This window comes from Ambystoma mexicanum, chromosome 7p (assembly GCF_040938575.1).
Source record: "Ambystoma mexicanum isolate Mex_15411 chromosome 7p, UKY_AmexF1_1, whole genome shotgun sequence".
Classification (NCBI taxonomy): Eukaryota; Metazoa; Chordata; class Amphibia; order Caudata; family Ambystomatidae; genus Ambystoma; species Ambystoma mexicanum.
This window is the reverse complement of record NC_090939.1, coordinates 769,551,097-769,576,117: the sequence shown is the minus strand read 5'-3', so window position 1 is coordinate 769,576,117 and position 25,021 is coordinate 769,551,097.

Genomic DNA, 25,021 nt, shown 5'->3' with positions numbered 1-25,021 from the left:
CAGGACCCCACTCATGTCTCCCTGCACCCCCACCCCCCAGCACTGTGGGGCACCCTCCACCATGCCCCCACTCATGTCTCCCAGCACCCCCACCCCCCTGCATCCAGGGGCACCCTCCACCAGGCCCCCACACATGTCTCCCTGCACCCCCACCAGTCAGGGGCACCCTCCACCAGGCCCCCACTCATGTCTCCCTGCACCCCCACCCCCAAGCACTGTGGGGCACCCTCCACCAGGCCCCCACTCATGTCTCCCAGGACCCCCAACACCCTGCATCCAGGGGCACCCTCCACCAGGCCCCCACTCATGTCCCCCTGCACCCCCACACCCCAGCACTGTGGGGCACCCTCCACCAGGCCCCCACTCATGTCTCCCAGGACCCCCAACACCCTGCATCCAGGGGCACCCTCCACCAGGCCCCCACTCATGTCCCCCTGCACCCCCACCCCCCAGCACTGTGGGGCACCCTCCACCAGGCCCCCACTCATGTCTCCCTGCACCCCCACCCCCCACCAGTCAGGGGCACCCTCTACCAGGCCCCCACTCATGTCCATCTCATGTCTCCTTGCACCCCCACCCCCCAGCATCCAGGGGCACCCTCCACCAGTCCCCACTCATGTCTCCCAGCACCCCCACCCCCCACCAGTCAGGGGCACCCTCCACCAGTCCCCCACTCATGTCTCCCTGCACCCCCACCCCCCTACATCAAGGAAAACCCTCCATCAGGCCCCCACTCATGTCCAACTCATGTCCCCCTGCACCCCCACCCCCCAGCACTGTGGGGCACCCTCCACCAGGCCCCCACTCATGTCTCCCTGCACCGCCACCCCCCTGGATCCAGGGGCACCCTCCACCAGGCCCCCACTCATGTCTCACTGCACCCCCACCCCCCTGCATCAAGGAAAACCCTCCACCAGGCCCCCACTCATGTCCCCCTGCACCCCCACCCCCCACCAGTCAGGGGCACCCTCCACCAGGCCCCCACACATGTCTCCCTGCACCCCCACCAGTCAGGGGCACCCTCCACCAGGCCCCCACTCATGTCTCCCTGCACCCCCCCCACCCCCAAGCACTGTGGGGCACCCTCCACCAGGCCCCCACTCATGTCTCCCAGGACCCCCAACACCCTGCATCCAGGGGCACCCTCCACCAGGCCCCCACTCATGTCCCCCTGCACCCCCACACCCCAGCACTGTGGGGCACCCTCCACCAGGCCCCCACTCATGTCTCCCAGGACCCCCAACACCCTGCATCCAGGGGCACCCTCCACCAGGCCCCCACTCATGTCCCCCTGCACCCCCACCCCCCAGCACTGTGGGGCACCCTCCACCAGGCCCCCACTCATGTCTCCCTGCACCCCCACCCCCCACCAGTCAGGGGCACCCTCTACCAGGCCCCCACTCATGTCCATCTCATGTCTCCTTGCACCCCCACCCCCCAGCATCCAGGGGCACCCTCCACCAGTCCCCCACTCATGTCTCCCAGCACCCCCACCCCCCACCAGTCAGGGGCACCCTCCACCAGTCCCCCACTCATGTCTCCCTGCACCCCCACCCCCCTACATCAAGGAAAACCCTCCATCAGGCCCCCACTCATGTCCAACTCATGTCCCCCTGCACCCCCACCCCCCAGCACTGTGGGGCACCCTCCACCAGGCCCCCACTCATGTCTCCCTGCACCCCCACCCCCCACCAGTCAGGGGCACCCTCTACCAGGCCCCCACTCATGTCCATCTCATGTCTCCTTGCACCCCCACCCCCCAGCATCCAGGGGCACCCTCCACCAGTCCCCCACTCATGTCTCCCAGCACCCCCACCCCCCACCAGTCAGGGGCACCCTCCACCAGGCCCCCACTCATGTCCCCCTGCACCCCCACCAGTCAGGGGCACCCTCCACCAGGCCCCCACTCATGTCTCCCTGCACCCCCACCCCCTGCATCCAGGGGCACCCTCCACCAGGCCCCCACTAATGTCTCCCAGCACCCCCACCCCCCTGCATCCAGGGGCACCCTCCACCAGGCCCCCACTCATGTCCCCCTGCACCCCCACCCCCCAGCACTGTGGGGCACCCTCCACCAGGCCCCCACTCATGTCTCCCTGCACCCCACCCCCTGCATCCAGGAGCACCCTCCACCAGGCCCCCACTCATGTCTCCCAGCACCCCCACCCCCCACCAGTCAGGGGCACCCTCCACCAGGCCCCCACTCATGTCTCCCAGCTCCCCCACCCCCCTGCATCCAGGGGCACCTTCCACCAGGCCCCCACTCATGTCCCCCTGCACCCCCACCCCCCAGCACTGTGGGGCACCCTCCACCAGGTCCCCACTCAAGTCTCCCTGCACCCCCACCCCCCAGCAGTCAGGGGCACCCTCCAACAGGACCCCACTCATGTCTCCCTGCACCCCCACCCCCCAGCACTGTGGGGCACCCTCCACCAGGCCCCCACGCATGTCTCCCAGCACCCCCACCCCCCACCAGTCAGGGAACCCTCCACCAGGCCCCCACTCATGTCTCCCTGCACCCCCACCCCCCAGCACTGTGGGGCACCCTCCACCATGCCCCCACTCATGTCTCCCAGCACCCCCACCCCCCTGCATCCAGGGGCACCCTCCACCAGGCCCCCACACATGTCTCCCTGCACCCCCACCAGTCAGGGGCACCCTCCACCAGGCCCCCACTCATGTCTCCCTGCACCCCCACCCCCAAGCACTGTGGGGCACCCTCCACCAGGCCCCCACTCATGTCTCCCAGGACCCCCAACACCCTGCATCCAGGGGCACCCTCCACCAGGCCCCCACTCATGTCCCCCTGCACCCCCACACCCCAGCACTGTGGGGCACCCTCCACCAGGCCCCCACTCATGTCTCCCTGCACCCCCACCCCCCACCAGTCAGGGGCACCCTCCACCAGGCCCCCACTCATGTCCAACTCATGTCTCCTTGCACCCCCACCTCCCAGCATCCAGGGGCACCCTCCACCAGGCCCCCACTCATGTCTCACAGCACCCCCACCCCCAGCAGTCAGGGGCACCCTCCAACAGGACCCCACTCATGTCTCCCTGCACCCCCACCCCCCAGCACTGTGGGGCACCCTCCACCAGGCCCCCACGCATGTCTCCCAGCACCCCCACCCCCCACCAGTCAGGGCACCCTCCAACAGGACCCCACTCATTTCTCCCTACACCCCCACCCCCCAGCACTGTGGGGCACCCTCCACCAGGCCCCCACGCATGTCTCCCAGCACCCCCACCAGTCAGGGAACTCTCCACCAGGCCCCCACTCATGTCTCCCTGCACCCCCACCCCCCAGCACTGTGGGGCACCCTCCACCATGCCCCCACTCATGTCTCCCAGCACCCCCACCCCCCTGCATCCAGGGGCACCCTCCACCAGGCCCCCACTCATGTCCCCCTGCACCCCCACACCCCAGCACTGTGGGGCACCCTCCACCAGGCCCCCACTCATGTCTCCCTGCACCCCCACCCCCCACCAGTCAGGGGCACCCTCCACCAGGCCCCCACTCATGTCCAACTCATGTCTCCTTGCACCCCCACCTCCCAGCATCCAGGGGCACCCTCCGCCAGGCCCCCACTCATGTCTCACAGCACCCCCACCCCCACCAGTCAGGGGCACCCTCCACCAGGCCCCTACTCATGTCTCCCTGCACCCCCACCCCCTAGTACTGTGGGCACCCTCCACCAGGCCCCCACTCATGTCTCCCAGCACCCCCACCCCCCTGCATCCAGGGGCACCCTCCACCAGGCCCCCACTCATGTCCCCCTGCACCCCCACCCCCAGCACTGTGGGGCACCCTCCACCAGCCCCCCACTCATGTCTTCCTGCACCCCCACCCCCCACCAGTCAGGGGCACCCTCCACCAGGCCCCCACTCATGTCTCCCTGCACCCCCACCCCCCAGCACTGTGAGGCACCCTCCACCAGGCCCCCACTCATGTCTCCCAGCACCCCCACCCCCTGCATCCAGGGGCACCCTCCACCAGGCCCCCACTCATGTCTCCCTGCACCCCCACCCCCCACCAGTCAGGGGCACCATCCACCAGGCCCCCACTCATGTCTCCCTGCACCCCCAACCCCCAGCACTGTGGGGCACCCTCCACCAGGCCCCCACTCATGTCTCCCAGCACCCCCAACCCCCTGCATCCAGGGGCACCCTCCACAAGGCCCCCACTCATGTCCCCCTGCACCCCCACCCCCCTGCACTGTGGGGCACCCTCCACCAGGCCCCCACTCATGTCTCCCTGCACCCCCACCCCCCAAGAGTCAGGGGCACCCTCCACCAGGCCCCCACTCATGTCCAACTACTGTCTCCTTGCACCCCCAACCCCCAGCATCCAGGGGCACCCTCCACCAGCCCCCCACTCATGTCTCCCTGCACCCCCACCCCCCAGCACTGTGGGGCACCCTCCACCAGGCCCCCACTCATGTCTCCCAGCACCCCCACCCCCCTGTATCCAGGGGCACCCTCCACCAGGCCCCAACTCATGTCCCCTGCACCCCCACCACCCAGCAGTGCAGGGCACCCTCCACCAGGCCCCCACTAATGTCTCCCAGCACCCCCACCCCCCTGCATCCAGGGGCACCCTCCACAGGCCCCCACTCATGTCCAACTCATGTCTCCCTGCACCCCCACCCCCCTGCATCCAGGGGCACCCTCCACCAGGCCCCCACTCATGTCTCCCTGCACCCCCACCCCCTAGCATCCAGGGGCACCCTCCACCAGGCCCCCACTCATGTCTCCCTGCACCCCCACCCCCCACCAGTCAGGGGCACCCTCCACCAGGCCCCCACTCATGTCTCCCTGCACCCCCACCCCCCAGCACTGTGAGGCACCCTCCACCAGGCCCCCACTCATGTCTCCCAGCACCCCCACCCCCCACCAGTCAGGGGCAGCCTCCACCAGGCCCCCACTCATGTCTCCCTGCACCCCCACCCCCCAGCACTGTGGGGCACCCTCCACCAGGCCCCCACGCATGTCTCCCAGCACCCCCACCCCCTGCATCCAGGGGCACCCTCCACCAGGCCCCACTCATGTCTCCCTGCACCCCCACCCCCCACCAGTCAGGGGCACCATCCACCAGGCCCCCACTCATGTCTCCCTGCACCCCCAACCCCCAGCACTGTGGGGCACCCTCCACCAGGCCCCCACTCATGTCTCCCAGCACCCCCAACCCCCTGCATCCAGGGGCACCCTCCACAAGGCCCCCACTCATGTCCCCCTGCACCCCCACCCCCCTGCACTGTGGGGCACCCTCCACCAGGCCCCCACTCATGTCTCCCTGCACCCCCACCCCCCAAGAGTCAGGGGCACCCTCCACCAGGCCCCCACTCATGTCCAACTACTGTCTCCTTGCACCCCCAACCCCCAGCATCCAGGGGCACCCTCCACCAGCCCCCCACTCATGTCTCCCTGCACCCCCACCCCCCAGCACTGTGGGGCACCCTCCACCAGGCCCCCACTCATGTCTCCCAGCACCCCCACCCCCCTGTATCCAGGGGCACCCTCCACCAGGCCCCAACTCATGTCCCCTGCACCCCCACCACCCAGCAGTGCAGGGCACCCTCCACCAGGCCCCCACTAATGTCTCCCAGCACCCCCACCCCCCTGCATCCAGGGGCACCCTCCACAGGCCCCCACTCATGTCCAACTCATGTCTCCCTGCACCCCCACCCCCCTGCATCCAGGGGCACCCTCCACCAGGCCCCCACTCATGTCTCCCTGCACCCCCACCCCCTAGCATCCAGGGGCACCCTCCACCAGGCCCCCACTCATGTCTCCCTGCACCCCCACCCCCCACCAGTCAGGGGCACCCTCCACCAGGCCCCCACTCATGTCTCCCTGCACCCCCACCCCCCAGCACTGTGAGGCACCCTCCACCAGGCCCCCACTCATGTCTCCCAGCACCCCCACCCCCCACCAGTCAGGGGCAGCCTCCACCAGGCCCCCACTCATGTCTCCCTGCACCCCCACCCCCCAGCACTGTGGGGCACCCTCCACCAGGCCCCCACGCATGTCTCCCAGCACCCCCACCCCCTGCATCCAGGGGCACCCTCCACCAGGCCCCCACTCATGTCTCCCTGCACCCCCACCCCCCACCAGTCAGGGGCACCATCCACCAGGCCCCCACTCATGTCTCCCTGCACCCCCAACCCCCAGCACTGTGGGGCACCCTCCACCAGGCCCCCACTCATGTCTCCCAGCACCCCCAACCCCCTGCATCCAGGGGCACCCTCCACAAGGCCCCCACTCATGTCCCCCTGCACCCCCACCCCCCTGCACTGTGGGGCACCCTCCACCAGGCCCCCACTCATGTCTCCCTGCACCCCCACCCCCCAAGAGTCAGGGGCACCCTCCACCAGGCCCCCACTCATGTCCAACTACTGTCTCCTTGCACCCCCAACCCCCAGCATCCAGGGGCACCCTCCACCAGCCCCCCACTCATGTCTCCCTGCACCCCCACCCCCCAGCACTGTGGGGCACCCTCCACCAGGCCCCCACTCATGTCTCCCAGCACCCCCACCCCCCTGTATCCAGGGGCACCCTCCACCAGGCCCCAACTCATGTCCCCTGCACCCCCACCACCCAGCAGTGCAGGGCACCCTCCACCAGGCCCCCACTAATGTCTCCCAGCACCCCCACCCCCCTGCATCCAGGGGCACCCTCCACAGGCCCCCACTCATGTCCAACTCATGTCTCCCTGCACCCCCACCCCCCTGCATCCAGGGGCACCCTCCACCAGGCCCCCACTCATGTCTCCCTGCACCCCCACCCCCTAGCATCCAGGGGCACCCTCCACCAGGCCCCCACTCATGTCTCCCTGCACCCCCAACCCCCACTAGTCAGGGGCACCCTCCACCAGGCCCCCACTCATGTCTCCCTGCACTCCCACCCCCCACCAGTCAGGGGCACCCTCCACCAGGCCCCCACTCATGTCCAACTAATGTCTCCTTGCACCCCCACCCCCCAGCATCCAGGGGCACCCTCCACCAGGCCCCCACTCATGTCTCCCTGCACCCCCACCCCCCACCAGTCAGGGGTACCCTCCACCAGGCCCCCACTCATGTCTCCCTGCACCCCCACCACCCTGCATCCAGGGGCACCCTCCACCAGGCCGCCACTCATGTCTCCCTGCACCCCCACCCCCCACCAGTCAGGGGCACCCTCCACCAGGCCCCCACTCATGTCCAACTCATGTCTCCTTGCACCCCCACCCCCCAGCATCCAGGGGCACCCTCCACCAGGCCCCCACTCATGTCTCCCTGCACCCCCACCCCCCACCAGTCAGGGGCACCCTCCACCAGGCCCCCGCTCATGTCTCCCTGCACCCCTACCCCCCAGCACTGTGGGGCACCCTCCACCAGGCCCCCACTCATGTCTCCCAGCACCCCCATCCCCCTGCATCCAGGGGCACCCTCCACCAGGCCCCCACTTATGTCCCCCTGCACCCCCACCAGTCAGGGGCACCCTCCACCAGGCCCCCACTCATGTCTCCCTGCACCCCCACCCCCCTGCATCCAGGGGCACCCTCCACCAGGCCCCCACTCATGTCTCCCTGCACCCCCACCCCCCACAAGTCAGGGGAACCCTCCACCAGGCCCCCACTCATGTCCAACTCATGTCTCCTTGCACCCCCGCCCCCCAGCATCCAGGGGCACCCTCCACCAGGCCCCCACTCATGTCTCCCTGCACCACCACACCTCACCAGTCAGGGGCACCCTCCACCAGGTCCCCACTCATGTCTCCCTGCACCCCCACCCCCTAGGACTGTGGGGTACCCTCCACCAGGCCCCCACTCATGTCTCCCAGCACCCCTACCCCCCTGCATCCAGGGGCACCCTCCACCAGGCCCCCACACATGACCCCCTGCACCCCCACCCCCCACCAGTCAGGGACACCCTCCACCAGGCCCCCACTCATGTCTCCCTGCACCCCCACCCCCCTGCATCCAGAGGCACCCTCCACCAGGCCCCCACTCATGTCTCTCTGCACCCCCACCCCCACCAGTCAGGGGCACCCTCCACCAGGCCCCCACTCATGTCTCCCTGCACCCCCACCCCCCACCAGTCAGGGGCACCCTCCACCAGGCCCCCACTCATGTCTCCCTGCACCCCCATCCCCCAGCACTGTGGGGCAGCCTCCACCAGGCCCCCACTCATGTCTCCCCGCACCCCCAACCCCCTGCATCCAGGGGCACCCTCCACCAAGCCCCCACTCATGTCCCCCTGCACCCCCACCACCCACCAGTCAGGGGCACCCTCCACCAGGCCCCCACTCATGTCTCCCTGCACCCCACCCCCCAGCACTGTGGGGCACCCTCCACCAGGCCCCCACTCATGTCTCCCAGCACCCCCATCCCCCTGCATCCAGGGGCACCCTCCACCAGGCCCCCACTCATGTCTCCCTGCACCCCCATCCCCCCACCAGTCTGGGGCACCCTCCACCAGGCCCCCACTCATGTCCAACTCATGGCTCCTTGCACCCCCACCCCCCAGCATCCAGGGGCACCCTCCACCAGGCCGCCACTCATGTCTCCCTACACCCCCACCCCCCCACCAGTCCGGGGCACCCTCCATCAGGCCCCCACTCATGTCTCCCTGCACCCCCACCCCCCACCAGTCAGGGGCATCCTCCACCAGGCCCCCACTCATGTCTCCCTGCACCCCCACCCCCCAGCACTGTGGGGCACCCTCCACCAGGCCCCCACTCATGTCTCCCAGCACCCCCATCCCCCTGCATCCAGGGGCACCCTCCACCAGGCCCCCACTCATGTCCCCCTGCACCCCCACCCCACACCAGTCAGGGGCACCCTCCACCAGGCCCCCACTCATGTCTTCCTGCACCCCTAACCCCCACCAGTCAGGGGCACCCTCCACCAGGCCCCCACTCATGTCCAACTCATGTCTCCCTGCACCCCCACACCCCAGCACTGTGGGGCACCCTCCACCAGGCCCCCACTCATGTCCCCCTGCACTCCCACCCCCCACCAGTCAGGGGCACCCTCCACCAGGCCCCCACTCATGGCTCCCTGCACCCCCACCCCCCAGCTCTGTGGGGCACCCTCCACCAGGCCCCCACTCTTGTCTCCCAGCACCCCCCCCTGCAACCAGCGGCACCCTCCACCAGGCCCCCACTCATGTATCCCTGCACCCCCACCCCCACCAGTCAGGGGCACCCTCCACCAGGCCTCCACTCATCTCCAACTCATGTCTCCTTGCACCCCCACCCCCCAGCATCCAGGGGAACCCTCCACCAGGCCCCCACTCATGTCTCCCTGCACCCCCACACCCCACCAGTCAGGGGCACCCTCCACCAGGCCCCCACTCATGTCTCCCTGCACCCCCACCCCCCTGCATCCAGGGGCACCCTCCACCAGGCCCCCACTCATGTCTCCCTGCACCCCCACCAGTCAGGGGCACCCTCCACCAGGCCCCCACTCATGTCCAACTCATGTCTCCTTGCACCCCCACCCCCCAGCATCCAGCGGCACCCTCCACCAGGCCCCCACTCATGTCTCCCTGCACCCCCACCCCCCACCAGTCAGCGGCACCCTCCACCAGGCCCCCACTCATGTCTCCCTGCACCCCCATCCCCCAGCACTGTGGGGTACCCTCCACCAGGCCCCCACTCATGTCTCCCTGCACCCCCACCCCCCACCAGTCAGGGGCACCATCCACCAGGCCCCCACTCATGTCTCCCTGCACCCCCACCCCCCGGCACTGTGGGGCACCCTCCACCAGGCCCCCACTCATGTCTCCCAGCACCCCAACCCCCTGCATCCAGGGGCACCCTCCACAAGGCCCCCACTCATGTCCCCCTGCACCTCCACCCCCCTGCACTGTGGGGCACCCTCCACCAGGCCCCCACTCATGTCTCCCTGCACCCCCACCCCCCAAGAGTCAGGGGCACCCTCCACCAGGCCCCCACTCATGTCCAACTCATGTCTCCTTGCACCCCCACCCTCCCAGCATCCAGGGGCACCCTCCACAGGCCCCCACTCATGTCTCCCTGCACCCCCACCCCCAGCACTGTGGGGCACCCTCCACCAGGCCCCCACTCATGTCTCCCAGCACCCCCACACCCCTGCATCCAGGGGCACCCTCCACCAGGCCCCCACTCATGTCCCCTGCACCCCCACCACCCAGCAGTGCAGGGCACCCTCCACCAGGCCCCCACTCATGTCTCCCAGCACCCCCACCCCCCTGCATCCAGGGGCACCCTCCACCAGGCCCCCACTCATGTCCAACTCATGTCTCCCTGCACCCCCACCCCCCTGCATCCAGGGGCACCCTCCACCAGGCCCCCACTCATGTCTCCCTGCACCCCCACCCCCTAGCATCCAGGGGCACCCTCCACCAGGCCCCCACTCATGTCTCCCTGCGCCCCCAACCCCCACTAGTCAGGGGCACCCTCCACCAGGCCCCCACTCATGTCCAACTCATGTCTCCTTGCACCCCCACCCCCCAGCATCCAGGGGCACCCTCCACCAGGCCCCCACTCATGTCTCCCTGCACCCCCACCCCCAACCAGTCAGGGGTACCCTCCACCAGGCCCCCACTCATGTCTCCCTGCACCCCCACCACCCTGCATCCAGGGGCACCCTCCACCAGGCCCCCACTCATGTCTCCCTGCACCTCCACCCCCCACCAGTCAGGGGCACCCTCCACCAGGCCCCCACCCATGTCCAACTCATATCTCCTTGCACCCCCACCCCCCAGCTTCCAGGGTAACCCTCCACCAGGCCCCCACTCATGTCTCCCTGCACCCCCACCCCCACCAGTCAGGGGCACCCTCCACCAGGCCCCCGCTCATGTCTCCCTGCACCCCTACCCCCAGCACTGTGGTGCACCCTCCACCAGGCGCCCACTCATGTCTCCCAGCACCCCCATCCCCCTGCATCCAGGGGCACCCTCCACCAGGCCCCCACTTATGTCCCCCTGCACCCCCACCAGTAAGGGGCACCCTCCACCAGGCCCCCACTCATGTCTCCCTGCACCCCCACCCCCCAGCACTGTGGGACACCCTCCACCAGGCCCCCACTCATGTCTCCCAGCACCCCCACCCCCTGCATCCAGGGGCACCCTCCACCAGGCCCCCACTCATGTCTCCCTGCAACCCCACCCCTCACCAGTCAAGGGTACCCTCCACCAGGCCCCCACTCATGTCTCCCTGCACCCCCACCCCCCTGCATCCGGGGGCACCCTCCACCAGGCCCCCACTCATGTCTCCCTGCACCCCCACCCCCCACAAGTCAGGGGCACCCTCCACCAGGCCCCCACTCATGTCCAACTCATGTCTCCTTGCACCCCCACCCCCCCAGCATCCAGGGGCACCCTCCACAGGCCCCCACTCATGTCTCCCTGCACCCCCACCCCCCAGCACTGTGGGGCACCCTCCACCAGGCCCCCACTCATGTCTCCCAGCACCCCCACACCCCTGCATCCAGGGGCACCCTCCACCAGGCCCCCACTCATGTCCCCTGCACCCCCACCACCCAGCAGTGCAGGGCACCCTCCACCAGGCCAACACTCATGTCTCCCAGCACCCCCACCCCCTGCATCCAGGGGCACCCTCCACCAGGCCCCCACTCATGTCCAACTCATGTCTCCCTGCACCCCCACCCCCCTGCATCCAGGGGCACCCTCCACCAGGCCCCCACTCATGTCTCCCTGCACCCCCACCCCCTAGCATCCAGGGGCACCCTCCACCAGGCCCCCACTCATGTCTCCCTGCACCCCCAACCCCCACTAGTCAGGGGCACCCTCCACCAGGCCCCCACTCATGTCCAACTCATGTCTCCTTGCACCCCCACCCCCCAGCATCCAGGGGCACCCTCCACCAGGCCCCCACTCATGTCTCCCTGCACCCCCACCCCCAACCAGTCAGGGGTACCCTCCACCAGGCCCCCACTCATGTCTCCCTGCACCCCCACCACCCTGCATCCAGGGGCACCCTCCACCAGGCCCCCACTCATGTCTCCCTGCACCTCCACCCCCCACCAGTCAGGGGCACCCTCCACCAGGCCCCCACCCATGTCCAACTCATGTCTCCTTGCACCCCCACCCCCCAGCTTCCAGGGTAACCCTCCACCAGGCCCCCACTCATGTCTCCCTGCACCCCCACCCCCCACCAGTCAGGGGCACCCTCCACCAGGCCCCCGCTCATGTCTCCCTGCACCCCTACCCCCAGCACTGTGGTGCACCCTCCACCAGGCCCCCACTCATGTCTCCCTGCACCCCCACCACCCTGCATCCAGGGGCACCCTCCACCAGGCCCCCACTCATGTCTCCCTGCACCTCCACCCCCCACCAGTCAGGGGCACCCTCCACCAGGCCCCCACCCATGTCCAACTCATGTCTCCTTGCACCCCCACCCCCCAGCTTCCAGGGTAACCCTCCACCAGGCCCCCACTCATGTCTCCCTGCACCCCCACCCCCCACCAGTCAGGGGCACCCTCCACCAGGCCCCCGCTCATGTCTCCCTGCACCCCTACCCCCAGCACTGTGGTGCACCCTCCACCAGGCCCCCACTCATGTCTCCCAGCACCCCCATCCCCCTGCATCCAGGGGCACCCTCCACCAGGCCCCCACTTATGTCCCCCTGCACCCCCACCAGTAAGGGGCACCCTCCACCAGGCCCCCACTCATGTCTCCCTGCACCCCCACCCCCCAGCACTGTGGGATACCCTCCACCAGGCCCCCACTCATGTCTCCCAGCACCCCCACCCCCTGCATCCAGGGGCACCCTCCACCAGGCCCCCACTCATGTCTCCCTGCACCCCTACCCCTCACCACTCAGGGGTACCCTCCACCAGGCCCCCACTCATGTCTCCCTCACCCCCACCCCCCTGCATCCGGGGGCACCCTCCACCAGGCCCCCACTCATGTCTCCCTGCACCCCCACCCCCCACAAGTCAGGGGCACTCTCCACCAGGCCCCCACTCATGTCCAACTCATGTCTCCTTGCACCCCCGCCCCCCAGCATCCAGGGGCACCCTCCACCAGGCCCCCACTCATGTCTCCCTGCACCCCCACCCCTCACCAGTCAGGGGCACCCTCCACCAGGTCCCCACTCATGTCTCCCTGCACCCCCACCCCCAGCACTGTGGGGTACCCTCCACCAGGCCCCCACTCATGTCTCCCAGCACCCCTACCCCCCTGCATCCAGGGGCACCCTCCAGCAGGCCCCCACACATGACCCCCTGCACCCCCACCCCCACCAGTCAGGGACACCCTCCACCAGGCCCCCACTCATGTCTCCCTGCACCCCCACCCCCCTGCATCCAGAGGCACCCTCCACCAGGCCCTCACTCATATCTCTCTGCACCACCACCCCCCACCAGTCAGGGGCACCCTCCACCAGGCCCCCACTCATGTCCAACTCATGTCTCCCTGCACCCCCACCCCCCAGCATCCAGGGGCACCCTCCACCAGGCCCCCACTCATGTCTCCCTGCACCCCCACTCCCCACCAGTCAGGGGCACCCTCCACCAGGCCCCCACTCATGTCTCCCTGCACCCCCACCCCCCACCAGTCAGGGGCACCCTCCACCAGGCCCCCACTCATGTCCAACTTATGTCTCCTTGCACCCCCACCCCCAACATCCAGGGGCACCCTCCACCAGGCCCCCACTCATGTCTCCCTGCACCCCCACCCCCACCAGTCAGGGGCACCCTCCACCAGGCCCCCACTCATGTCTCCCTGCACCCCCATCCCCCAGCACTGTGGGGCACCCTCCACCAGGCCCCCACTCATGTCTCCCAGCACCCCCAACCCCCTGCATCCAGGGGCACCCTCCACCAGGCCCCCACTCATGTCCCCCTGCACCCCCACCACCCACCAGTCAGGGGCACCCTCCACCAGGCCCCCACTCATGTCTCCCTGCACCCCCACCCCCCAGCACTGTGGGGCACCCTCCACCAGGCCCCCACTCATGTCTCCCAGCACCCCCATCCCCCTGCATCCAGGGGTACCCTCCACCAGGCCCCCACTCATGTCCCCCTGCACCCCCACCCCCCACCAGTCAGGGGCACCCTCCACCAGGCCCCCACTCATGTCTTCCTGCACCCCTAACCCCCACCAGTCAGGGGCACCCTCCACCAGGCCCCCACTCATGTCCAACTCATGTCTCCTTGCACCCCCACCCCCCAGCATCCAGGGGCACCCTCCACCAGGCCCACACTCATGTCTCCCTGCACCCCCACACCCGAGCACTGTGGGGCACCCTCCACCAGGCCCCCACTCATGACTCCCAGCACCCCCACACCCCTGCATCCAGGGGCATCCTCCACCAGGCCCCCACTCATGTCCCCCTGCACTCCCACCCCCCACCAGTCAGGGGCACCCTCCACCAGGCCCCCACTCATTCTCCCTGCACTCCCACCCCCAGCTCTGTGGGGCACCCTCCACCAGGCCCCCACTCTTGTCTCCCAGCACCCCCCCCACTGCAACCAGCGGCACCCTCCACCAGGTCCCCACTCATGTCTCCCTGCACCCCCACCCCCACCAGTCAGGGGCACCCTCCACCAGGCCCCCACTCATGTCCAACTCATGTCTCCTTGCACCCCCACCCCCCAGCATCCAGGGGCACCCTCCACCAGGCCCCCACTCATGTCTCCCTGCACCCCCACACCCCACCAGTCAGGGGCACCCTCCACCAGGCCCCCACTCATGTCTCCCTGCACCCCCACCCCCCTGCATCCAGGGGCACCCTCCACCAGGCCCCCACTCATGTCTCCCTGCACCCCCACCCCCCACCAGTCAGGGGCACCCTCCACCAGGCCCCCACTCATGTCCAACTCATGTCTCCTTGCACCCCCACCCCCCAGAATCCAGCGGCACCCTCCACCAGGCCCCCACTCATGTCTCCCTGCACCCCCACCAGTCAGGGGCACCCTCCACCAGGCCCCCACTCATGTCTCCCTGCACCCCCACCCCCCAGCACTGTGGGGCACCCTCCACCAGGCCCCCACTATTATCTCCCAGCACCCCCACCCCCCTGCATCCAGGGGCACCCTCCACCAGGCCCCCACTCATGTCTTCCTGCACCCCCACCAGTCAGGGGCACCCTCCACCAGGCCCTCACTTATGTCTCCCTGCACCCCCACCCCCCAGCACTGTGGGGCACCCTCCACCAGGCCCCCACTCATGTCTCCCAGGACCCCCACCCCCCTGCATCCAGGGGCACCCTCCACCAGGCCCCCACTCATGTACCCCTGCACCCCCACCCCCCAGCACTGTGGGGCACCCTCCACCAGGCCCCCACTCATGTCTCCCTGCACCCCCACCCCCTACCAGTCAGAAGCACCCTCCACCAGGCCCCCACTCATGTCCAACTCATGTCTCCTTGCACCCCCACCCCCCAGCATCCAGGGGCACCCTCCACCAGGCACCCACTCATGTCTCCCAGCACCCCCACCAGTCAGGGGCACCCTCCACCAGGCCCCCACTCATGTCTCCCTGTACCACCACCCCCCAGCACTGTGGGCATCCTCCACCAGGCCCCCACTCATGTCTCCCAGCACCCCCACCCCCCTGCATCCAGGGGCACCTTCTGCCAGGCCCCCACTCATGTCCCCCTGCACCCCCACCCCCCAGCACTGTGGGGCACCCTCCACCAGCCCCCCACTCATGTCTTCCTGCACCCCCACACCCCACCAGTCAGGGGCACCCTCCACCAGGCCCCCACTCATGGCTCCCTTCACCCCCACCCCCCCAGCACAGTGGGGCACCCTCCACCAGGCCCCCACTCATGTCTCCCAGCACCCCAACCCCCCACCAGTCAGGGGCACCCTCCACTAGGCCCCCACTCATGTCTCCCTGCACCCCACCCCCCAAGAGTCAGGGGCACCCTCCACCAGGCCCCCACTCATGTCCAACTCATGTCTCCTTGCACCCCCACCCCCCAGCATCCAGGGGCACCCTCCACCAGGCCCCCACTCATGTCTCCCAGCAGCCCCACCCCCCACCAGTCAGGGGCACTCTCCACCAGGCCCCCACTCATGTCTCCCTGCACCCCCACCCCCCAGCACTGTGGGGCACCCTCCACCAGGCCCCCACTCATGTCTCCCAGCACCCCCACCCCCTGCATCCAGGGACACCCTCCACCAGGCCCCCACTCATGCCCCCTGCACCCCCACCACCCATCAGTGCAGGGCACCCTCCACCAGGCCCCCACTCATGTCTCCCAGCAGCCCCACCCCCCACCAGTCAGGGGCACCCTCCACCAGGCCCCCACTCATGTCTCCCTGCACCCCCACCCCCCAGCACTGTGGGGCACCCTCCACCAGGCCCCCACTCATGTCTCCCTGCACCCCCACCCCCCAGAATCTAGGGGCACCCTCCACCAGGCCCCCACTCATGTCTCCCTGCACCCCCACCCCCCACCAGTCAGGGGCACCCTCCACCAGGCCCCCACTCATGTCTCCCTGCACCCCCACCCCCCACCAGTCAGGGGAACCCTCAACCAGGCCCCCACTCATGTCCAACTCATGTCTCCTTGCACCCCCACCCCCCTGCATCCAGGGGCACCCTCCACCAGGCCCCCACTCATGTCCCCCTGCACCCCCACCCCCCACCAGTCAGGGGCACCCTCCACCAGGCCCCCACTCATGTCTCCCTGCACCCCTAACCCCCACCAGTCAGGGGCACCCTCCACCAGGCCCCCACTCATGTCCAACTCATGTCTCCTTGCACCCCCACCCTCCAGCATCCAGGGGCACCCTCCACCGGGCCACCACTCATGTCTTCCTGCACCCCCACCACCCACCAGTCAGGGGCACCCTCCACCTGGCCCCCACTCATGTCTCCCTGCACCCCCACACCCCAGCACTGTGGGGCACCCTCCACCAGGCCCCCACTCATGTCTCCCAGCACCCCCACACCCCTGCATCCAGGGGCACCCTCCACCAGGACCCCACTCATGTCCCCCTGCACTCCCACCCCCCACCAGTCAGGGGCACCCTCCACCAGGCCCCCACTCATGTCCAACTCATGTCTCCTTGCACCCCCACCCCCCAGCATCCAGGGGCACCCTCCACCTGGCCACCACTCATGTCTTCCTGCACCCCCACCCCCCACCAGTCAGGGGCACACTCCACCAGGCCCCCACTCATGTCTCCCTGCACCCCCACACCCCAGCACTGTGGGGCACCCTCCACCAGGCCCCCACTCTTGTCTCCCAGCACCCCCCCTGCAACCAGCAGCACCCTCCACAAGGCCCCCACTCATGTCTCCCTGCACCCCCACCCCCACCAGTCAGGGGCACCCTCCACCAGGCCCCCACTCATGTCCAACTCATGTCTCCTTGCACCCACACCCCCCAGCATCCAGGGGCACCCTCCACGAGGCCCCCACTCATGTCCCCCTGCACCCCCACACCCCACCAGTCAGGGGCACCCTCCACCAGGCCCCCACTCATGTCTCCCTGCACCCCCACCCCCCAGCACTGTGGGGCACCCTCCAGCAGGCCCCCACTCATATCTCCCAGCACCCCCACCCCCCTGCATCCAGGGGCACCCTCCACCAGGCCCCCCACTCATGTCTCCCTGCACCCCCACCAGTCAGGGGCACCCTCCACCAGGCCCCCACTTATGTCTCCCTGCATCCCCAACCCCCAGCACTGTGGGGCACCCTCCACCAGGCCCCCACTCATGTCTCCCCGGACCCCCACACCCCTGCATCCAGGGGCATCCTCCACCAGGCCCCCACTCATGTTTCCCTGCACCCCCACCCCCCACCAGTCAGGGGCACCCTCCACCAGGCCCCCACTCATGTCCAACTCATGTCTCCTTGCACCCCCACCCCCCAGCATCCAGGGGCACCCTCCACCAGGCCGCCACTCATGTCTCCCTGCACCCCCACCCCCCACCAGTCAGGGGCACCCTCCACCAGGCCCCCACTCATGTCCAACTCATGTCTCCTTGCACCCCCACCCCCCAGCATCCAGGGGCACCCTCCACCAGGCCCCCACTCATGTCTCCCTGCACCCCCACCCCCCACCAGTCAGGGGCACCCTCCACCAGGCCCCCGCTCATGTCTCCCTGCACCCCTACACCCCAGCACTGTGGGGCACCCTCCACCAGGCCCCCACTTATGTCCCCCTGCACCCCCACCAGTCAGGGGCACCCTCCACCAGGCCCCCACTCATGTCTCCCTGCACCCCCACCCCCCTGCATCCAGGGGCTCCTCCACCAGGCCCCCACTCATGTCTCCCTGCACCCCCACCCCCCACAAGTCAGGGGAACCCTCCACCAGGCCCCCACTCATGTCCAACTCATGTCTCCTTGCACCCCCGCCCCCCAGCATCCAGGGGCACCCTCCACCAGGCCCCCACTCATGTCTCCCTGCACCACCACACCTCACCAGTCAGGGGCACCCTCCACCAGGTCCCCACTCATGTCTCCCTGCACCCCCACCCCCTAGGACTGTGGGGTACCCTCCACCAGGCCCCCACTCATGTCTCCCAGCACCCCTACCCCCCTGCATCCAGGGGCACCCTCCACCAGGCCCCCACACATGACCCCCTGCACCCCCACCCCCCACCAGTCAGGGACACCCTCCACCAGGCCCCCACTCATGTCCAACTCATGTCTCCTTGCACCCCCACCCCCCAGCATCCAGGGGCACCCTCCACCAGGCCCCCACTCATGTCTCCCTGCACCCCCACACCCCACCAGTCAGGGGCACCCTCCACCAGGCCCCCACTCATGTCTCCCTGCACCCCCACCCCCCTGCATCCAGGGGCACCCTCCACCAGGCCGCCACTCATGTCTCCCTGCACCCCCACCCCCCACCAGTCAGGGGCACCCTCCACCAGGCCCCCACTCATGTCCAACTCATGTCTCCTTGCACCCCCACCCCCCAGCATCCAGGGGCACCCTCCACCAGGCCCCCACTCATGTCTCCCTGCACCCCCACCCCCCACCAGTCAGGGGCACCCTCCACCAGGCCCCCGCTCATGTCTCCCTGCACCCCTACACCCCAGCACTGTGGGGCACCCTCCACCAGGCCCCCACTTATGTCCCCCTGCACCCCCACCAGTCAGGGGCACCCTCCACCAGGCCCCCACTCATGTCTCCCTGCACCCCCACCCCCCTGCATCCAGGGGCTCCTCCACCAGGCCCCCACTCATGTCTCCCTGCACCCCCACCCCCCACAAGTCAGGGGAACCCTCCACCAGGCCCCCACTCATGTCCAACTCATGTCTCCTTGCACCCCCGCCCCCCAGCATCCAGGGGCACCCTCCACCAGGCCCCCACTCATGTCTCCCTGCACCACCACACCTCACCAGTCAGGGGCACCCTCCACCAGGTCCCCACTCATGTCTCCCTGCACCCCCACCCCCTAGGACTGTGGGGTACCCTCCACCAGGCCCCCACTCATGTCTCCCAGCACCCCTACCCCCCTGCATCCAGGGGCACCCTCCACCAGGCCCCCACACATGACCCCCTGCACCCCCACCCCCCACCAGTCAGGGACACCCTCCACCAGGCCCCCACTCATGTCCAACTCATGTCTCCTTGCACCCCCACCCCCCAGCATCCAGGGGCACCCTCCACCAGGCCCCCACTCATGTCTCCCTGCACCCCCACACCCCACCAGTCAGGGGCACCCTCCACCAGGCCCCCACTCATGTCTCCCTGCACCCCCACCCCCCTGCATCCAGGGGCACCCTCCACCAGGCCCCCACTCATGTCTCCCTGCACCCCCACCCCCCACCAGTCAGGGGCACCCTCCACCAGGCCCCCACTCATGTCCAACTCATGTCTCCTTGCACCCCCACCCCCCAGAATCCAGCGGCACCCTCCACCAGGCCCCCACTCATGTCTCCCTGCACCCCCACCAGTCAGGGGCACCCTCCACCAGGCCCCCACTCATGTCTCCCTGCACCCCCACCCCCCAGCACTGTGGGGCACCCTCCACCAGGCCCCCACTATTATCTCCCAGCACCCCCACCCCCCTGCATCCAGGGGCACCCTCCACCAGGCCCCCACTCATGTCTTCCTGCACCCCCACCAGTCAGGGGCACCCTCCGCCAGGCCCTCACTTATGTCTCCCTGCACCCCCACCCCCCAGCACTGTGGGGCACCCTCCACCAGGCCCCCACTCATGTCTCCCAGGACCCCCACCCCCCTGCATCCAGGGGCACCCTCCACCAGGCCCCCACTCATGTACCCCTGCACCCCCACCCCCCAGCACTGTGGGGCACCCTCCACCAGGCCCCCACTCATGTCTCCCTGCACCCCCACCCCCTACCAGTCAGAAGCACCCTCCACCAGGCCCCCACTCATGTCCAACTCATGTCTCCTTGCACCCCCACCCCCCAGCATCCAGGGGCACCCTCCACCAGGCACCCACTCATGTCTCCCAGCACCCCCACCAGTCAGGGGCACCCTCCACCAGGCCCCCACTCATGTCTCCCTGTACCACCACCCCCCAGCACTGTGGGCATCCTCCACCAGGCCCCCACTCATGTCTCCCAGCACCCCCACCCCCCTGCATCCAGGGGCACCTTCTGCCAGGCCCCCACTCATGTCCCCCTGCACCCCCACCCCCCAGCACTGTGGGGCACCCTCCACCAGCCCCCCACTCATGTCTTCCTGCACCCCCACACCCCACCAGTCAGGGGAACCCTCAACCAGGCCCCCACTCATGTCTCCCTGCACCCCCACCCCCCAGCACTGTGGGGCACCCTCCACCAGGCCCCCACTCATGTCTCCCTGCACCCCCACCCCCCAGAATCTAGGGGCACCCTCCACCAGGCCCCCACTCATGTCTCCCTGCACCCCCACCCCCCACCAGTCAGGGGCACCCTCCACCAGGCCCCCACTCATGTCTCCCTGCACCCCCACCCCCCACCAGTCAGGGGAACCCTCAACCAGGCCCCCACTCATGTCCAACTCATGTCTCCTTGCACCCCCACCCCCCTGCATCCAGGGGCACCCTCCACCAGGCCCCCACTCATGTCCACCTGCACCCCCACCCCCCACCAGTCAGGGGCACCCTCCACCAGGCCCCCACTCATGTCTCCCTGCACCCCTAACCCCCACCAGTCAGGGGCACCCTCCACCAGGCCCCCACTCATGTCCAACTCATGTCTCCTTGCACCCCCACCCTCCAGCATCCAGGGGCACCCTCCACCGGGCCACCACTCATGTCTTCCTGCACCCCCACCACCCACCAGTCAGGGGCACCCTCCACCTGGCCCCCACTCATGTCTCCCTGCACCCCCACACCCCAGCACTGTGGGGCACCCTCCACCAGGCCCCCACTCATGTCTCCCAGCACCCCCACACCCCTGCATCCAGGGGCACCCTCCACCAGGACCCCACTCATGTCCCCCTGCACTCCCACCCCCCACCAGTCAGGGGCACCCTCCACCAGGCCCCCACTCATGTCCAACTCATGTCTCCTTGCACCCCCACCCCCCAGCATCCAGGGGCACCCTCCACCTGGCCACCACTCATGTCTTCCTGCACCCCCACCCCCCACCAGTCAGGGGCACACTCCACCAGGCCCCCACTCATGTCTCCCTGCACCCCCACACCCCAGCACTGTGGGGCACCCTCCACCAGGCCCCCACTCTTGTCTCCCAGCACCCCCCCTGCAACCAGCAGCACCCTCCACAAGGCCCCCACTCATGTCTCCCTGCACCCCCACCCCCACCAGTCAGGGGCACCCTCCACCAGGCCCCCACTCATGTCCAACTCATGTCTCCTTGCACCCACACCCCCCAGCATCCAGGGGCACCCTCCACGAGGCCCCCACTCATGTCCCCCTGCACCCCCACACCCCACCAATCAGGGGCACCCTCCACCAGGCCCCCACTCATGTCTCCCTGCACCCCCACCCCCCAGCACTGTGGGGCACCCTCCAGCAGGCCCCCACTCATATCTCCCAGCACCCCCACCCCCCTGCATCCAGGGGCACCCTCCACCAGGCCCCCCACTCATGTCTCCCTGCACCCCCACCAGTCAGGGGCACCCTCCACCAGGCCCCCACTTATGTCTCCCTGCATCCCCAACCCCCAGCACTGTGGGGCACCCTCCACCAGGCCCCCACTCATGGCTCCCCGGACCCCCACACCCCTGCATCCAGGGGCATCCTCCACCAGGCCCCCACTCATGTTTCCCTGCACCCCCACCCCCCACCAGTCAGGGGCACCCTCCACCAGGCCCCCACTCATGTCCAACTCATGTCTCCTTGCACCCCCACCCCCCAGCATCCAGGGGCACCCTCCACCAGGCCGCCACTCATGTCTCCCTGCACCCCCACCCCCCACCAGTCAGGGGCACCCTCCACCAGGCCCCCACTCATGTCCAACTCATGTCTCCTTGCACCCCCACCCCCCAGCATCCAGGGGCACCCTCCACCAGGCCCCCACTCATGTCTCCCTGCACCCCCACCCCCCACCAGTCAGGGGCACCCTCCACCAGGCCCCCGCTCATGTCTCCCTGCACCCCTACACCCCAGCACTGTGGGGCACCCTCCACCAGGCCCCCACTTATGTCCCCCTGCACCCCCACCAGTCAGGGGCACCCTCCACCAGGCCCCCACTCATGTCTCCCTGCACCCCCACCCCCCTGCATCCAGGGGCTCCTCCACCAGGCCCCCACTCATGTCTCCCTGCACCCCCACCCCCCACAAGTCAGGGGAACCCTCCACCAGGCCCCCACTCATGTCCAACTCATGTCTCCTTGCACCCCCGCCCCCCAGCATCCAGGGGCACCCTCCACCAGGCCCCCACTCATGTCTCCCTGCACCACCACACCTCACCAGTCAGGGGCACCCTCCACCAGGTCCCCACTCATGTCTCCCTGCACCCCCACCCCCTAGGACTGTGGGGTACCCTCCACCAGGCCCCCACTCATGTCTCCCAGCACCCCTACCCCCCTGCATCCAGGGGCACCCTCCACCAGGCCCCCACACATGACCCCCTGCACCCCCACCCCCCACCAGTCAGGGACACCCTCCACCAGGCCCCCACTCATGTCTCCCTGCACCCCCACCCCCCTGCATCCAGAGGCACCCTCCACCAGGCCCCCACTCATGTCTCTCTGCACCCCCACCCCCACCAGTCAGGGGCACCCTCCACCATGCCCCCACTCATGTCTCCCTGCACCCCCACCCCCCACCAGTCAGGGGCACCCTCCACCAGGCCCCCACTCATGTCTCCCTGCACCCCCATCCCCCAGCACTGTGGGGCAGCCTCCACCAGGCCCCCACTCATGTCTCCCAGCACCCCCAACCCCCTGCATCCAGGGGCACCCTCCACCAAGCCCCCACTCATGTCCCCCTGCACCCCCACCACCCACCAGTCAGGGGCACCCTCCACCAGGCCCCCACTCATGTCTCCCTGCACCCCCACCCCCCAGCACTGTGGGGCACCCTCCACCAGGCCCCCACTCATGTCTCCCAGCACCCCCATCCCCCTGCATCCAGGGGCACCCTCCACCAGGCCCCCACTCATGTCTCCCTGCACCCCCATCCCCCACCAGTCTGGGGCACCCTCCACCAGGCCCCCACTCATGTCCAACTCATGGCTCCTTGCACCCCCACCCCCCAGCATCCAGGGGCACCCTCCACCAGGCCGCCACTCATGTCTCCCTACACCCCCACCCCCCACCAGTCAGGGGCACCCTCCATCAGGCCCCCACTCATGTCTCCCAGCACCCCCACCCCCCTGCTTCCAGGGGCACCCTCCACCAGGCCCCCACTCATGTCTCCCTGCACCCTCACCCCCCACCAGTCAGGGGCATCCTCCACCAGGCCCCCACTCATGTCTCCCTGCACCCCCACCCCCCAGCACTGTGGGGCACCCTCCACCAGGCCCCCACTCATGTCTCCCAGCACCCCCATCCCCCTGCATCCAGGGGCACCCTCCACCAGGCCCCCACTCATGTCCCCCTGCACCCCCACCACACACCAGTCAGGGGCACCCTCCACCAGGCCCCCACTCATTTCTTCCTGCACCCCTAACCCCCACCAGTCAGGGGCACCCTCCACCAGGCCCCCACTCATGTCCAACTCATGTCTCCTTGCACCCCCACCCCCCAGCATCCAGGGGCACTTTCCACCGGGCCCCCACTCATGTCTTCCTGCACCCCCACCCCCCACCAGTCAGGGGCACCCTCCACCAGGCCCCCACTCATGTCTCCCTGCACCCCCACACCCCAGCACTGTGGGGCACCCTCCACCAGGCCCCCACTCATGTCTCCCAGCACCCCCACACCCCTGCATCCAGGGGCACCCTCCACCAGGCCCCCACTCATGTCCCCCTGCACTCCCACCCCCCACCAGTCAGGGGCACCCTCCACCAGGCCCCCACTCATGTCTCCCTGCACCCCCACCCCCCAGCTCTGTCGGGCACCCTCCACCAGGCCCCCACTCTTGTCTCCCAGCACCCCCCCCCTGCAACCAGCGGCACCCTCCACCAGGCCCCCACTCATGTATCCCTGCACCCCCACCCCCACCAGTCAGGGGCACCCTCCACCAGGCCCCCACTCATGTCTCCCAGCACCCCAACCCCCTGCATCCAGGGGCACCCTCCACAAGGCCCCCACTCATGTCCCCCTGCACCTCCACCCCCCTGCACTGTGGGGCACCCTCCACCAGGCCCCCACTCATGTCTCCCTGCACCCCCACCCCCCAAGAGTCAGGGGCACCCTCCACCAGGCCCCCACTCATGTCCAACTCATGTCTCCTTGCACCCCCACCCCCCCAGCATCCAGGGGCACCCTCCACAGGCCCCCACTCATGTCTCCCTGCAACCCCACCCCCCAGCACTGTGGGGCACCCTCCACCAGGCCCCCACTCATGTCTCCCAGCACCCCCACACCCCTGCATCCAGGGGCACCCTCCACCAGGCCCCCACTCATGTCCCCTGCACCCCCACCACCCAGCAGTGCAGGGCACCCTCCACCAGGCCCCCACTCATGTCTCCCTGCACCCCCATCCCCAAGCACTGTGGGGCACCCTCCACCAGGCCCCCACTCATGTCTCCCAGCACCC